At 41.2% G+C, this 16,611-nt stretch overlaps 1 protein-coding gene across 1 annotated transcript in view; it reads right to left on the bottom strand.

The window, feature by feature from the left end:
- LOC127321891 (uncharacterized) overlaps nucleotides 1-16,111 on the bottom strand; it is a 30,451-nt gene extending 14,340 nt beyond the window's left edge. The window contains exon 1 of the mRNA XM_051350851.1: nucleotides 16,107-16,111. The gene's annotated coding sequence lies outside the window, so the exon portion shown is untranslated. The remainder of the gene's footprint in view (nucleotides 1-16,106) is intronic.
- Between the last annotated feature and the right edge of the window lie 500 nt (nucleotides 16,112-16,611).

The raw sequence follows: 16,611 nt of genomic DNA, 5'->3' as shown, positions 1-16,611 counted from the left end.
AGTTTGAGGATGATAAGCGGAAGCAATTCTATGATTAATACCATATCTAGCAAGAGTCTTTCTAAAACCACCATGAATAAAATGAGAACCTCCATCAGTTATAATATATCTAGGAACTCCAAATCTAGGAAAAATAATATCTAAAAGCATTCTTAAAGAGGTCTCACCATCAGCACTTTTTGTAGGTATGGCTTCCACCCATTTAGTAACATAATCAACAGCAACAAGTATATGAGTGTTACCTTCTGAGGAGGGAAAAGGTCCCATGAAGTCAAATCCCCAACAATCGAACGGTTCAATAACAAGAGTATAATTCATCGGCATTTCATTGCGTCTAGAGATATTACCAACCCTTTGGCATTCATCACAAGATAAAATAAACTTCCTTGCATCTTTGAAGAGAGTTGGCCAATAAAAACCTGATTGTAGAACCTTTTGCGAGGTTCTTTCTCTGGCGTGATGTCCTCCATAAGCACTACCATGGCATTTACTCAATATCTCTTGTTGTTCATATTCGGGAACACATCTTCGCAGAATACCATCCACTCCTTCTTTATATAAGTGTGGGTCATCCCAGAAATAATGCCTCAAGTCATAAAAGAATTTCCTCCTTTGCTGAGCTGAAAAGGTTGGAGGCAAGTACTTGGAAACAATAAAGTTAGCATAATCAGCATACCAAGGACTGTCTCGCGAACTTACCTTTATTGCAGCCAATTGTTCATTTGGAAAACTATCATTAACAGGAACAGGATGATAAGCAATATTTTCCAATCTAGACAAATTATCAGCAACAGGATTATCAGCACCTTTCCTATCTACAATATGTAAATCAAATTCTTGCAACAGAAGTACCCATCTAATAAGCCTAGGCTTAGCATCTTTCTTTTGCATAAGGTATCTGATTGCAGCATGATCAGTATGAATAGTAACTTTTGAATCAACAATATAAGATCTAAACTTATCACAAGCAAAGACTACAGCTAACAATTCCTTTTCAGTAGTAGCATAATTTCTTTGAGCAGCATCAAGAGTTTTACTAGCATAATGAATAACATTTAGTTTTTTATTTACTCGCTGTCCAAGAACAGCGCCTACAGCAAAATCACTAGCATCACACATAATTTCAAATGGTAAGTTCCAATCAGGAGGTTCAACTATAGGAGCAGTTGTTAAGGCTTTCTTAAGAGTTTCAAAAGCTTCCTTACAATCATCATCAAAAACAAAAGGTACATCTTTTTGAAGAAGATTAGTAAGAGGCTTTGAAATCTTGGAGAAGTCTTTAATAAACCTCCTATAAAACCCAGCATGACCAAGAACACTACGAATACCTTTAACATCCCTGGGATAGGGCATCTTCTCAATTGCTTCAACTTTAGCTCTATCAACTTCAATACCTCTCTCGGAAATTTTATGTCCCAATACAATTCCTTCATTAACCATAAAGTGGCATTTCTCCCAATTAAGAACAAGGTTAGTTTCTTCACATCTCTGCAAAACTTTATCGAGGTTCCGCAAGCAATTATCAAAAGAATTCCCATAGACAGAAAAATCATCCATGAATACCTCTACAATACTCTCGCAAAAACCATGAAAAATAGCAGACATGCATCTTTGAAAAGTAGCAGGAGCATTACATAAACCAAAAGGCATACGTCTATAAGCATAAGTTCCATAGGGACAAGTGAAAGTGGTCTTCTCTTGATCCTTAGTTTTAACAGCAATTTGTGAAAATCCAGAATAACCATCAAGAAAACAAAAATGAGTATTTTTAGATAACCTTTCTAACATTTGATCAATAAAAGGCAAAGGGTAATGATCTTTTTTAGTAACTTTATTAACTTTTCGATAATCAATACACATTCTATACCCTACAACCACTCTTTGAGGTATGAGCTCATCATTATCATTAGGCACAACAGTCATTCCTCCTTTCTTAGGAACACAATGCACAGGACTAACCCATCTACTATCAGCAATAGGATATATAATACCAGCTTCAAGAAGTCGTAATACCTCATTTCTTACCACATCCTTCATTTTAGGAATTAGACGACGCTGAGGTTCAACAACAGGCTTCGCATCTTCTTCCATATTGATGGCGTGTTGGCAAATAGAGGGAGAAATCCCCTTCAAATCATCAAGAGTATAGCCAATAGCACCTCGGTGTTTCTTCAATATTTCCAATAGCCTTTCTTCTTCAAACTCTGTAAGCTTAGAACTAATAATAACAGGATATATTTTCTTATCATCAATATGAGCATATTTAAGATTATCAGGCAATGGTTTTAAATCAAAGACAGGATCTTCCTTTGGTGGCGGTGTTGTACCCAGATCTTCCACCGGTAAATCATGCTTGAGAATAGGTTGGCGAAGAAATATTTCCTCAAGCTCATCTCTTTCTTTCCTGAAAACATCACTCTCGCTATTCTCCAAATGTTGCTGCAAAGGATTATTAGGAACAAGAACAATAGATGCACACTGTTCCATTTTAAAATCATTATTAGGCAAATCAGCTTTATAAGGAGTTTTGGTAAATTTGGAGAAGTTAAACTCATAAGATTCACCAGCAAATTTAGTCAAAATTTTCTCTTTCTTGCAATCTATAATAGCTCCACAAGTATTTAGAAAAGGTCTACCAAAAATAATAGGACAATAATCACTAGCAGCAGAACCAAGTACCAAAAAGTCAGCAGGATATTTAATCTTACCACATAGAACTTCCACATCTCGAACAATACCAATTGGAGAAATAGTTTCTCTATTAGCCAGCTGAATAACCACATCAATATCTTCAAGTTCACAAGAACCAATTTCGTGCATAATCTCCGTATAAAGCTCATAAGGAATAGCACTAATACTTGCACCAATATCACATAAACCATAATAGCAATGATCACCAATTCTAACAGATAGCATAGGAACACTAGCTTGCTTGGGTTTATTAGGATGTGAAACAATATTAGAAGCATCTTCACAGAAAATAATATGACCTTCCTCCAAATTTTCAGTTACAAGATCTTTAACTATTGCAACAGCAGGTTCAACTTTTATTTGTTCTTCAGGTTCTATAGGTTTCTTTTCACTTTTATGAACCGCACTATTTATAACAGAGTACTCTTTCATTTTAGCAGGGAAAGGAGTTTTTTCAATATAGGCTTCAGGAATAACATGATCAACAGTTTCAACTACAACGCATTTATTAATAGATGAATCAATTTTATCTTTATACGGTTCATGATACTTATCAAAATTCTTCTTAGGCAATTCATAATGAGAGGCAAAAGCTTTATAAAGATTTGCAGCAACTTGAGAATCAAGACCATAAGTAGCACTCATATTACGAAATTTATCAGTATCCATAAAAGCTTCAATGCATTTGTAATCATAATTTATACCTGATTCTCGATCTTTGTCGATCTCCCATCCTTCAGTATTTTCCTGGATCCGATTAAGAAGGTCTCTTTTAAACTCTTCCTTATTACGCGTGAATGATCCAGAACAAGAAGTATCCAGCAAGGTCTTGTCTTCAAAAGAAAGTCTTGCATAGAAATTATCAATAATAATATTACCAGGAAGCTCATGAATGGGGCATTTGAGCATTAAAGACTTCAATCTCCCCCAAGCTTGGGCAATACTCTCTCCATCATGAGGCCAAAAATTATATATGCGATTCTGATCCTTGTGAATTTCACTTGGAGGATAGAACTTAGAATAAAACCGGGGCACAATATCATTCCATTCAAGAGAATCCCCATTATCCAGTAATTTATACCAATGCGCTGCTTTACCAGACAGCGATATAGAGAATAGTTTCTTCCTCACTTCATCCATAGCAATTCCTGCACACTTGAATAAACCGCATAATTCATGCAAGAACAATAAATGATCTCCAGGGTGGACAGTTCCATCCCCTGTATAACGGTTATTCACTACGCGTTCAATAATTTTCATAGGTATTTTGTATGGTATCTCTTCTTTACCTGGCGCCTCATCCACTACCTTTGCAGTAGTAGCAGATTTTCCAAATAAACATTCGAGAGAAGATCTCTCCATAATGAATTATGGCAGCAGGCAGAAATAAAATCAGCACAAACAGTAGATATTTCCCTTACCAATTCCACTTACCAATAGCGCTTCACTCCCCGGCAACGGCGCCAGAAAATAGTCTTGATGACCCACAAGTATAGGGGGTGTATCGTAGTATTTTCGATAAGTAAGAATGTCGATCCCAACGAGGAGCAGAAGGTGTTGACAAGCAGTTTCGATGAAGGATTATTGTAAATGCTCACAGACAAGTATTCAGGGGGTTTTGATGTAACAGGTGAATAAAGTACGAGTAAGTAAAGTGCGAGAGTAACAATTGCAGCGAGTGGCCCAATCCTTTTTAGCACAAAGGACAAGCCGGTTTGTTTACTTATAATGACCAAACGTTCTCGAGGACACACGGGATTTTAGTCTAGTGCTTTCGCTACATACGGCTAAATAATCTTCATTGTTATGATAAGTGCTGTGTAGGTGAACCTATGCTAATGTACCGCCCTTCCTAGGACTAATACATACTTGTGATTATACCCCTTGCAAGCATCCGCAACTACAAGAAAGTAATTAAGAATAAATCTAACCACAGCCTTAAACTCTGAGATCCTGCTATCCCTCCTGCATCGGTATACCAACGGGGGTTTAGGTTTCTGTCACTCCGGCAACCCCGCAATTGGCAAACGAGTACAAGATGCATTCCCCTAGGCCCATAAAGGTGAAGTGTCATGTAGTCGACGTTCACATGACACCACTAGAAGAATAACACCACAACTTAAATATCATAGCATTGAATATTACTCAACCATTGTTCACTACTAACAGTTAGACTTCACCCATGTCCTCAAGAACTAAACGAACTACTCACGAGACATCATATGGAACATGATCAGAGGTGATATGATGATGAATAACAATCTGAACATAAACCTTGGTTCAATGGTTTCACTCAATAGCATCAACAACAAGTAGAAATCGATACCGGGAGAGTTTCCCCTATCAAACAATCAAGATCAAACCCAAATTGCTATGGCGGTGACGATGTCCAGCGGTGGAGACGGCGGTGATGATGGTGGAGATGATGATGATGGTGATGGAGATGATGTCCAGCTCGATGACGGTGACGATGGCGTCGATTTCCCCCTCCCGGAGGGAATTTCCCCGGCGGATCTCAGCCCGCCGGAGAGCTCTTTTCTCTCTGGTGTTCTCCGCCCCGCAGAGGCGACTGTAACTCTTCGTGAGGTATCCTCTGTGGCTTAGGTCTTCGGGACGAAGGGTTTCGCGAAGAATAGGAGGCGAAAGGGGCTGTGGGGCCCCCAAACCACAGGGTGGCGCGGCCAGGCCATGGGCCGCGCCGGCCTGTGGTCTGGCCCCACCTTGGGTCTTCTCAGCTCCCCCTTCTGGCTTCCTTCGTCATCTGGAAAAATAGGATTTTTGGTATAATTTCCTTCCACAGTTGATCTTCCGAAATATTGCGTTCTGACGGTGCTTTTTCCAGCAGAATCCTGGCTCCGGTGCTTGATCCTCCAATAATGATGAAACATGCAAAACAGATGAAATAACATAAGTATTGTGTCCAAATATGAAATATATCAATGAATAACAGCAAATTATGATATAAAATAGTGATGCAAATTGGACGTATCAGTTACACTCAAGAAAGTTAAGCCAACACTTGAATGTGAGTGAGAGAACTATCCATATACCCAGATGATTATATCATCATTCCCTGGAAAGAACCCTAAGTAATATCTCAGGCATTCTCCTAGGATATAAATGAAGGAGATATGCCCTAGAGGCAATAATAAAGTGGTTATTATTTATATCTTTATGTTTATGATAAATGTTTATATATCATGCTATAATTGTATTAACCGAAACATTAGTACATGTGTGATATGTAGACAAACAAAGAAGTCCCTAGTATGCCTCTTAAACTAGCTTGTTGATTAATGGATGATTAGTTTCATAATCATGAACATTGGATGTTATTAATAACAAGGTTATGTCATTGTATGAATGATGTAATGGACACACCCAATTAAGCGTAGCATAAGATCTCATCATTAAGTTATTTGCTATAAGCTTTCGATACATAGTTACCTAGTCCTTATGACCATGAGATCATGTAAATCACTTATACCGGAAAGGTACTTTGATTACACCAAACGCCACTGCGTAAATGGGTGGTTATAAAGGTGGGATTAAGTATCCGGAAAGTATGAGTTGAGGCATATGGATCAACAGTGGGATTTGTCCATCCCGATGATGGATAGATATACTCTCGGCCCTCTCGGTGGAATGTCATCTAATGTCTTGCAAGCATATGAATAAGTTCATAAGAGACCACATACCACGGTACGAGTAAAGAGTACTTGTCAGGGGACGAGGTTGAACAAGGTATAGAGTGATACCGAAGATCAAACCTCGGACAAGTAAAATATCGCGTGACAAAGGGAATTGGTATTGTATGTGAATGGTTCATTCGATCACTAAAAGTCATCGTTGAATATGTGGGAGCCATTATGGATCTCCAGATCCCGCTATTGGTTATTGGTCGGAGTGAGTACTCAACCATGTCCGCATAGTTCACGAACCGTAGGGTGACACACTTAAAGTTGGATGTTGAAATGGTAGAACTTGAATATGGAATGGAGTTCGAATATTTGTTCGGAGTCCCGGATGAGATCCCGGACATCACGAGGAGTTCCGGAATGGTCCGGAGAATAAGATTCATATATAGGATGTCATTTTATGTGAATTAAAATGATGCGGAAGGTTCTATGGAAGGTTCTAAAGGTTCTAGAAAAGTCCGGAAGAAACCACCAAGGAAGGTGGAGTCCCGGTGGGACTCCACCTCCATGGCCGGCCAACCCTAGTGGGGGAGGAGTCCCAAGTGGACTCCCCCTTAGGGGGCCGGCCACCCCCCCATATGGAAGGTGGAACTCCCACCTCTAGTGGGAGTCCTAGCTTGGGTAGGTTTCCCCACCATATGGAAGGTTTTTGGTTCGGGTCTTATTCGAAGACTTGGAGACCAACACTTGGGGTTCCACCTATATAATGAGGGGACAAGGGGAGGGGGCCGGCCACCCAAGAACCACAAGGTGGCCGCACCCCTATAGTGGCCGGCGCCCCCTCTCCCCAAACCCTAGCGGCCTCTCTCCTCCACTAAATCCCGCACGCTTAGCGAAGCTCCGCCGGACTTCTCCACCACCACCGACACCACGCCGTCGTGCTGTCGGATTCAAGAGGAGCTACTACTTCCGCTGCCCGCTGGAACGGGGAGGTGGACGTCGTCTTCATCAACAACCGAACGTGTGACCGAGTACGGAGGTGCTGCCCGTTCGTGGCGCCGGAAGCGATCGTGATCAAGATCTTCTACGCGCTTTTGCAAGCGGTAAGTGAACGTCTACCGCAGCAACAAGAGCCTCATCTTGTAGGCTTTGGAATCTCTTCAAGGGTGAGACTCGATAAACCCCTCGTTGCTACCGTCTTCTAGATTGCATCTTGGCTTGGATTGCGTGTTCGCGGTAGGAAATTTTTTGTTTTCTATGCAACGTTATCCTACAGTGGTATCAGAGCCGTGTCTATGCATAGATGGTTGCACGAGTAGAACACAATGGTTTTGTGGGCGTTGATGCTCTTGTTATCTTTAGTTTGAGTACTTTGCATCTTTGTGGCATAGTGGGATGAAGCGGCTCGGACTAACTTTACATGACCGCGTTCATGAGACTTGTTCCTCGTTCGACATGCAACTTGTATTGCATAAGAGGCTTTGCGGGTGTCTGTCTCTCCTACTATAGTGAAGATTCAATTTACTCTTCTATTGAAAACATTAGTATCAACGTTGTGGTTCATGTTCGTAGGTAGATTAGATCTCTCTCGAAAACCCTAAACCACGTAAAGTATGCAAACCAAATTAGAGACGTCTAACTTGTTTTTGCAGGGTTTGGTGATGTGATATGGCCATAATGTGATGATGAATATGTATGAGATGATCATTATTGTATTGTGGCAACCGGCAGGAGCCTTATGGTTGTCTTTAAATTTCATGTTGAGTAGTATTTCAAAGTAGTTGTAATAGTTGCTACATGGAGGACAATCATGAAGACGGCGCCATTGACCTTGACGCTACGCCGACGATGATGGAGATCATGCCCGAAGATGATGGAGATCATGTCCGTGCTTTGGAGATGAAGATCAAAGGCGCAAAGACAAAAGGGCCATATCATATCACATATGAACTGCATGTGATGTTAATCCTTTTATGCATCTTATTTTGCTTAGATCGCGACGGTAGCATTATAAGATGATCCCTCACTAAAATCTCAAGATAATAAAGTGTTCATCCTTAGTAGCACCGTTACCATGACTTGTCGTTTCGAAGCATCTCGTGATGATCGGGTGTGTTAGAATCAACAAGTACATACAACGGGTGCAAGACCGATTTGCACATGCGGATACTAAGGTGGCCTTGACGAGCCTAGCATGTACAGACATGGTCTCGGAACACGTGATACCGAAAGGTAGAGCATGAATCATATGGTTGATATGATGAACACTTTGAGTGTTCGCCACTGAAATCACACCTTGTCTCGTGATGATCGGACTTAGGTGCGGTGGATTTGGTTCGTGTGATCACTAAGACAATGCGAGGGATATTGTTTTGAGTGGGAGTTCACCTAGATTTTTAATTATGTTGAATTAAAATTTGAACTCATTTTGTCATAAACTTAGTCTAAACTTTTGCAAATATATGTTGTAGAGATGGCGTCCCCAATCAATTTTAACCAGTTCCTAGAGAAAGAAAAACTTAAGAGCAACGGTAGCAACTTCACCGACTGGTTCCGTCATGTGAGGATCTTCCTCTCTGGCGGAAATCTGCAATATGTGCTTGATGCACCGCTAGGTGACCCTCCTGCAGAAACTGAAACCGATGAAGTAAAAGTTGTTTACGAGACTCGGAAAATTCGGTACTCTCAAGTTCAGTGTGCCATCCTGTGCAGTCTGGAATCCGATCTTCAAAAACGTTTTGAGCACCACGATCCTCATGAGTTGATGAAAGAGCTGAAAGCTATTTTTGAGACTCATGCGGCCGTGGAATGCTATGAAGCATCGAAACAATTCTTCAGTTGTATGATGGAAGAAGGTAGCTCCGTTAGTGAGCACATGCTCGCCATGACCGGGCATGCGAAGAAACTCAGTGACTTGGGAATAGTGATTCCTAACAGACTGGGGATTAATCGTGTCCTTCAATCACTGCCACCAAGTTACAAGAACTTTGTGATGAACTACAATATGCAGAACATGAACAAGGAGTTACCTGAACTCTTTGGCATGCTAAAAGCTGCTGAAATTGAGATCAAGAAAGAGCACCAAGTGTTGATGGTCAACAAGACCACCAGTTTCAAGAAACAGGGCAAGTCTAAGGGAAAATTCAAGAAGGGTGGCAAGAAAGCTGCCACGCCTCCTATGAAACCTAAGAACGGCCCTAAGCCTGATGCTGAGTGCTATTACTGCAAGGAGAAGGGACACTGGAAGTGTAATTGCTCCAAGTATCTGGCTGATCTGAAGAGCGGCCTTGTCAAGAAGAAGAAAGAAGGTATATCTGATATACATGTTATAGATGTTTATCTCACTGGTCCTCGTTCTAGTACCTGGGTATTTGATACTGGTTCGGTTGCTCATATTTGTAACTCGACACAGGAACTAAAGAATAAACGGAGACTAATGAAAGATGAAGTGACGATGCACGTTGGAAACGGATCCAAGGTCAATGTGATCGCAGTCGGCACACTTCCTCTACATCTACCTTCGGGATTAGTTTTAAGCCTAAATAATTGTTATTTTGTACCTGCGTTGAGCATGAACATTATATCTGGATCTTGTTTAATGCAAGACGGTTATTCATTCAAGTCTGAGAATAATGGTTGTTCTATTTTTATGAATAATATCTTTTATGGTCGAGCACCACAAAAGAATGGCTTATTTTTGTTAGATCTCGATAGTAGTGATACGCATATACATAACGTTGATGCTAAGCGAATTAAATTAAATGATAATTCTACTTATATGTGGCACTGTCGTCTTGGTCATATTGGAGTGAAACGCATGAAGAAACTCCATAAAGATGGATTACTTGAATCACTTGACTTTGAGTCACTTGATAGATGCGAAGCATGTCTAATGGGTAAAATGACTAAGACTCCATTTTCTGGTATGATGGAGCGAGCTACTGACTTATTGGAAATCATACATACCGATGTGTGCGGACCAATGAGCGTAGCATCACGCGGTGGTTATCGGTATGTTCTAACCTTCACAGATGATCTGAGTAGATATGGGTATATCTATTTCATGAAACATAAATCCGAAACTTTCGAGAAGTTTAAGGAATTTCAAAGTGAAGTAGAAAATCAACGTAACAAGAAGATTAAATTTCTACGATCTGATCATGGAGGTGAATATCTGAGTTATGAGTTTGGCATGCATTTAAAGAAATGCGGAATACTTTCACAATTGACACCGCCGGGAACACCTCAACGAAACGGTGTGTCCGAACGTCGTAATCGAACTCTCTTAGATATGGTTCGTTCTATGATGTCTCTTACTGATTTGCCGTTATCATTTTGGAGTTATGCATTAGAGACAGCTGCATTCACTTTAAATAGAGCACCATCAAAATCCGTTGAAATGACACCGTATGAATTATGGTTTAATAAGAAACCTAAGCTGTCGTTCCTGAAAGTTTGGGGTTGCGAAGCCAATGTAAAGAAGTTACAACCGGACAAGCTAGAACCCAAAGCGGAGAAATGCGTCTTCATAGGATACCCTAAGGAAACTATAGGGTACACTTTCTATCACAGATCCGAAGGCAAAATCTTTGTTGCTAAGAACGGAACCTTTCTTGAGAAAGAATTTCTCACTAAAGAAGTGACTGGAAGAAAAGTAGAACTCGATGAGATTGATGAATCTATACTCGTTGATCAGAGTAGCACAGTACCGGAAGTTGTACCTGTACCACCTACACCGGCAAGAGAGGAAGCTAATGATAATGATCATGAAACTTCGAACGAGGAAACTACTGAACCTCGCAGATCGACAAGGGAATGTGCCACTCCTGATTGGTATGATCCTTGTCTAAATGTCATGATTGTGGATAACAATGATGAGGACCCTGCGACATATGAAGAAGCGATGATGAGCCCAGATTCCAACAAATGGCAAGAAGCCATGAAATCCGAAATGGGATCCATGTATGATAACAAAGTAAGGACTTTGGTAGACTTACCTGATAGCCGAAAGGCTGTCGAGAATAAATGGATCTTCAAGAGAAAAACAGATGCTGATGGTAATATTACTGTCTATAAAGCTCGACTTGTCGCAAAGGGTTTCCGACAAATTCAAGGAGTTGACTACGATGAGACTTTCTCACCTGTAGCGAAGCTAAAATCTGTGAGGATTTTGTTAGCAATTGCTACATTTTTCGATTATGAGATTTGGCAGATGGATGTCAAAACGGTGTTCCTTAATGGAGACATTGAGGAAGAGTTGTATATGGTACAACCCAAAGGTTTTGTCGATCCTAAAAATGCTGACAAAGTATGCAAACTTCAGCGTTCAATCTATGGACTGAAGCAAGCATCAAGAAGTTGGAACCGACGCTTTGATAAGGTGATCAAAGACTTCGGGTTTATACAGTGTCATGGAGAGGCCTGTATTTACAAGAAAGTGAGTGGGAGCTCTGTAGCATTCCTGATATTATATGTAGATGACATATTATTGATCGGGAATGATATAAAACTATTAAGCAGTGTTAAAGGTTATTTGAATAATAGTTTTTCAATGAAAGACCTTGGTGAAGCATCGTATATATTAGGCATCAAGATTTATAGGGATAGATCAAGACGCCTAATAGGGCTATCACAGAGTACATATCTGGACAAGATTCTAAAGAAGTTTAGAATGGACGAAAGTAAGAAAGGGTTCTTACCTATGTTACCAGGAAAGGTCTTGAGTAAGACTCAAGGACCGGCTACGACAGAAGAAAGAGAAAGGATGAGTAATATCCCCTATGCTTCGGCAGTAGGATCTATCATGTATGCCATGCTATGTACTAGACCGGATATAGCACATGCTGTTAGTTTGACTAGCAGATATCAAAGTGATCCAGGAATGGAACACTGGACAGCGGTCAAAAATATCCTGAAGTACTTGAAAAGAACTAAGGATATGTTTCTTTGTTATGGAGGTGACCAAGAGCTCGTTGTAAACGGTTACACCGATGCAAGTTGGAACAACGATCCCGATGACTCTAAGTCACGATGCAGGTACGTGTTTATATTGAATGGTGCTTTGCGAAGTTGGGCAAGCTCGAAGCAGTGCACGGTGGCGAAGTCTTCAACAGAATCAGAGTACATAGCGGCTTCAGAGGCTTCATCAGAAGCGGTATGGATGAAGAGGTTCATTGTAGAGCTCGGTGTGGTTCCTAGTGCATTGGACCCATTAATCATTCTTGTGATAACATGGGTGCCATCGCCAATGCACAAGAGCCAAGGTCACACAAGAGGCTGAAGCATATCAAGCTGCGTTACCACTCGATTCGCGAGTACATCGAAGATGGAGAAGTAAAGATTTGCAAAGTACACACTGATCTGAATGTAGCAGATCCGTTGACTAAAGCTCTCCCTAGGGCAAAGCATGACCAACACCAGAATGCCATGGGTGTTAGGTATATTACAATGTAATCTAGATTATTGACTCTAGTGCAAGTGGGAGACTGAAGGAGATATGCCCTAGAGGCAATAATAAAGTGGTTATTATTTATATCTTTATGTTTCTGATAAATGTTTATATATCATGCTATAATTGTATTAACCGAAACATTAGTACATGTGTGATATGTAGACAAACAAAGAAGTCCCTAGTATGCCTCTTAAACTAGCTTGTTTATTAATGGATGATTAGTTTCATAATCATGAACATTGGATGTTATTAATAACAAGGTTATGTCATTGTATGAATGATGTAATGAACACACCCAATTAAGCGTAGCATAAGATCTCGTAATTAAGTTATTTGCTATAAGCTTTCGATACATAGTTACCTAGTCCTTATGACCATGAGATCATGTAAATCACTTATACCGGAAAGGTACTTTGATTACACCAAACGCCACTGCGTAAATGGGTGGTTATAAAGGTGGGATTAAGTATCCGGAAAGTATGAGTTGAGGCATATGGATCAACAGTGGGATTTGTCCATCCCGATGACGGATAGATATACTCTGGGCCCTCTCGGTGGAATGTCGTCTAATGTCTTGCAAGCATATGAATAAGTTCATAAGAGACCACATACCACGGTACGAGTAAAGAGTACTTGTCAGGAGACGAGGTTGAACAAGGTATAGAGTGATACCGAAGATCAAACCTCGGACAAGTAAAATATCGCGTGACAAAGGGAATTGGTATTGTATGTGAATGGTTCATTCGATCACTAAAAGTCATCGTTGAATATGTGGGAGCCATTATGGATCTCCAGATCCCGCTATTGGTTATTGGTCGGAGTGAGTACTCAACCATGTCCGCATAGTTCACGAACCGTAGGGTGACACACTTAAAGTTGGATGTTGAAATGGTAGAACTTGAATATGGAATGGAGTTCGAATATTTGTTCGGAGTCCCGGATGAGATCCCGGACATCACGAGGAGTTCCGGAATGGTCCGGAGAATAAGATTCATATATAGGATGTCATTTTATGTGAATTAAAATGATGCGGAAGGTTCTATGGAAGGTTCTAGAAAAGTCCGGAAGAAACCACCAAGGAAGGTGGAGTCCCGGTGGGACTCCACCTCCATGGCCGGCCAACCCTAGTGGGGGAGGAGTCCCAAGTGGACTCCCCCTTAGGGGGCCGGCCACCCCCCATATGGAAGGTGGAACTCCCACCTCTAGTGGGAGTCCTAGCTTAGGTAGGTTTCCCCACCATATGGAAGGTTTTTGGTTCGGGTCTTATTCGAAGACTTGGAGACCAACACTTGGGGTTCCACCTATATAATGAGGGGCCAAGGGGAGGGGGCCGGCCACCCAAGAACCACAAGGTGGCCGCACCCTTATAGTGGCCGGCGCCCCCTCTCCCCAAACCCTAGCGGCCTCTCTCCTCCACTAAATCCCGCACGCTTAGCGAAGCTCCGCCGGACTTCTCCACCACCACCGACACCACGCCGTCGTGCTGTCGGATTCAAGAGGAGCTACTACTTCTGCTGCCCGCTGGAACGGGGAGGTGGACGTCGTCTTCATCAACAACCGAACGTGTGACCGAGTACGGAGGTGCTGCCCGTTCGTGGCGCCGGAAGCGATCGTGATCAAGATCTTCTACGTGCTTTTGCAAGCGGCAAGTGAACGTCTACCGCAGCAACAAGAGCCTCATCTTGTAGGCTTTGGAATCTCTTCAAGGGTGAGACTCGATAAACCCCTCGTTGCTACCGTCTTCTAGATTGCATCTTGGCTTGGATTGCGTGTTCGCGGTAGGAAAATTTTTGTTTTCTATGCAACGTTATCCTACAATAAACTAATGAGGCAACCATAGTAGTCCCATTCAAGAAGGTAAATTAGAAGTACTATACCTTAGTTGATCAAAACAATGCTTGATCATGGAAGTGAGAACCCTAGTTAATGAGAGATCCTTAGGAAGCCAAACCTTGATCATTATAAATTGAGCGATGATCATAAACCCTAAGAACTTGAGGTAAAGATATCAAGAACAAGTTGATCATGTCTAACCATGATCATGCTCTTGAGTTATGTAAGGATAAGTTAAATACTAATAGGATAAGTAGATATCATTAACCACATGAAATTATAAGGAGATCAATAGTAAGCAACCCTAGGCTTATATCCCAACCTTAACTTGTGAACCACTTGGTGATCATAAGTAGAATTCTACCACATCTACATTCCACTTATTCTTCACCTAAGAAACATAAGAAAACTTTAGAGTAAAACTCCATACTTAATATGGTGAGAAACCATCCATCCATATGACCAAAGTTAACTATATATAAAAAGAACTATAACAACTTTAGTTACTTCAACAATAGATTAAGTATATAATAGAAATCTATTGGTATAAGATAAAACCAATTCTCAAGTCCTTAATAATTAAAGGAGAATAGAAACAATTAAGAAGTAACCATATTCCCTTGGTTAGGCGAGACTAAACCCTACCAAATATAATATAGTGCCATCTCATTCCTACAACCTAGAATTATATCTCAACCCTAGTTTGTGCATCACATGGGGATCACAAGTATGAACCTAAAACCATGCCTAAGCTAAAATAGTAATAAGGGGATTGTTTAGCCAACCCTGAAATGAATCAAGATATCAACTTAAACTATTCTTCAAGCCATGCTATATAGGTGCAACTAACTACTGTTTCCAAATAAATAGAAGTCTAATGAAAGGAATAAGATCCATCTTAACCATTTTAAAAGAAAAGGTTTAGAAGATGAGATTAATACTTGAAAATAACCTAAACAATTTTCCAAATCCTTAACATCCACGATCACATGAAATAATGTCATGAGATCATATTCTTAAATAAGAATCTAAATAATGAGCTATGCCTTGAAAATTGTTTCTTGCAAGGTAACACAAACTTAACTTTCAATAGGTACTTAGAAGGGCCTATTTGAAAATAGTCCGGATCACCCTAAATTGATATTGGAAATTATGACTATATATGCCCAATCCCAAACTCTAATAACCTTTAATAAACAAGGGGTATCATTATACATATAGAATATTTTTAAGATCTCATATGAAGTTATATTAGTATCCTTATAAACTCCCAAAAGGATCCACACATTCAAAACCCTGCAAAACAGATTGGAATTAAAACAGAATTCAAAATAGAAAATTGAAAACAGAAAATAAAAATAGAAAAGAAAAAGAGAGAAAAGAGGGGCTTACCTAGCAGATCAGAGCAGTCCAGGAGGAGCCCAATTCGCAGCCCACCAGCAGCCATCAGCACCAGCCCAACATCAGCCCAAAACCCTTCGTTGAAATATCAACGAGAGGAGGGATCGTCCTCATCCTCTCCTCCCGCATGCCGGCCACCACGACGCCGTGCTCTTCCTCCTCTCTCTCGCTGTCGATTTCCCAGAGCTCCAATTCGTGACGAGGCTCGTCTCTGGAGCCCTATACATACCTAGACGAAGACCGAGCTCCGTTCTCTTTTCTCTCTCTGCTCCAAATTTCATCAATACCGAAAACTCGCCGCCCGGTTGATTCTCGTCGCCGGCGTTTGGAGACCTCCCGAGCACCGCCGTGAAGCCCTGGAGCTCCGCCTCGTCCCCAGCAACCTCCTCGCCGACGTGCGCTTGCCAGGAAGTCTCGAGGTCGTCGAATCGTGACATCAACTCCTCGCCGACAACCACCAGTCGACGCCGTTCACCGTCGACGGAGATCTTCCCGAGCTTCGCTGACCACACCAACGCGCTCCTGGTGAGCTCGCGGTCCTCACAGCACCCCCGCCTTCCCTAATTGCGTCATGCATCGTCACCGCATAGTGCGTCT

Source organism: Lolium perenne, chromosome 2, assembly GCF_019359855.2.
Source record: "Lolium perenne isolate Kyuss_39 chromosome 2, Kyuss_2.0, whole genome shotgun sequence".
Lineage (NCBI taxonomy): Eukaryota > Viridiplantae > Streptophyta > Magnoliopsida > Poales > Poaceae > Lolium > Lolium perenne.
The sequence above is the reverse complement of the archived record's forward strand: the minus strand, read 5'-3'. Positions and strand labels throughout refer to the sequence as shown.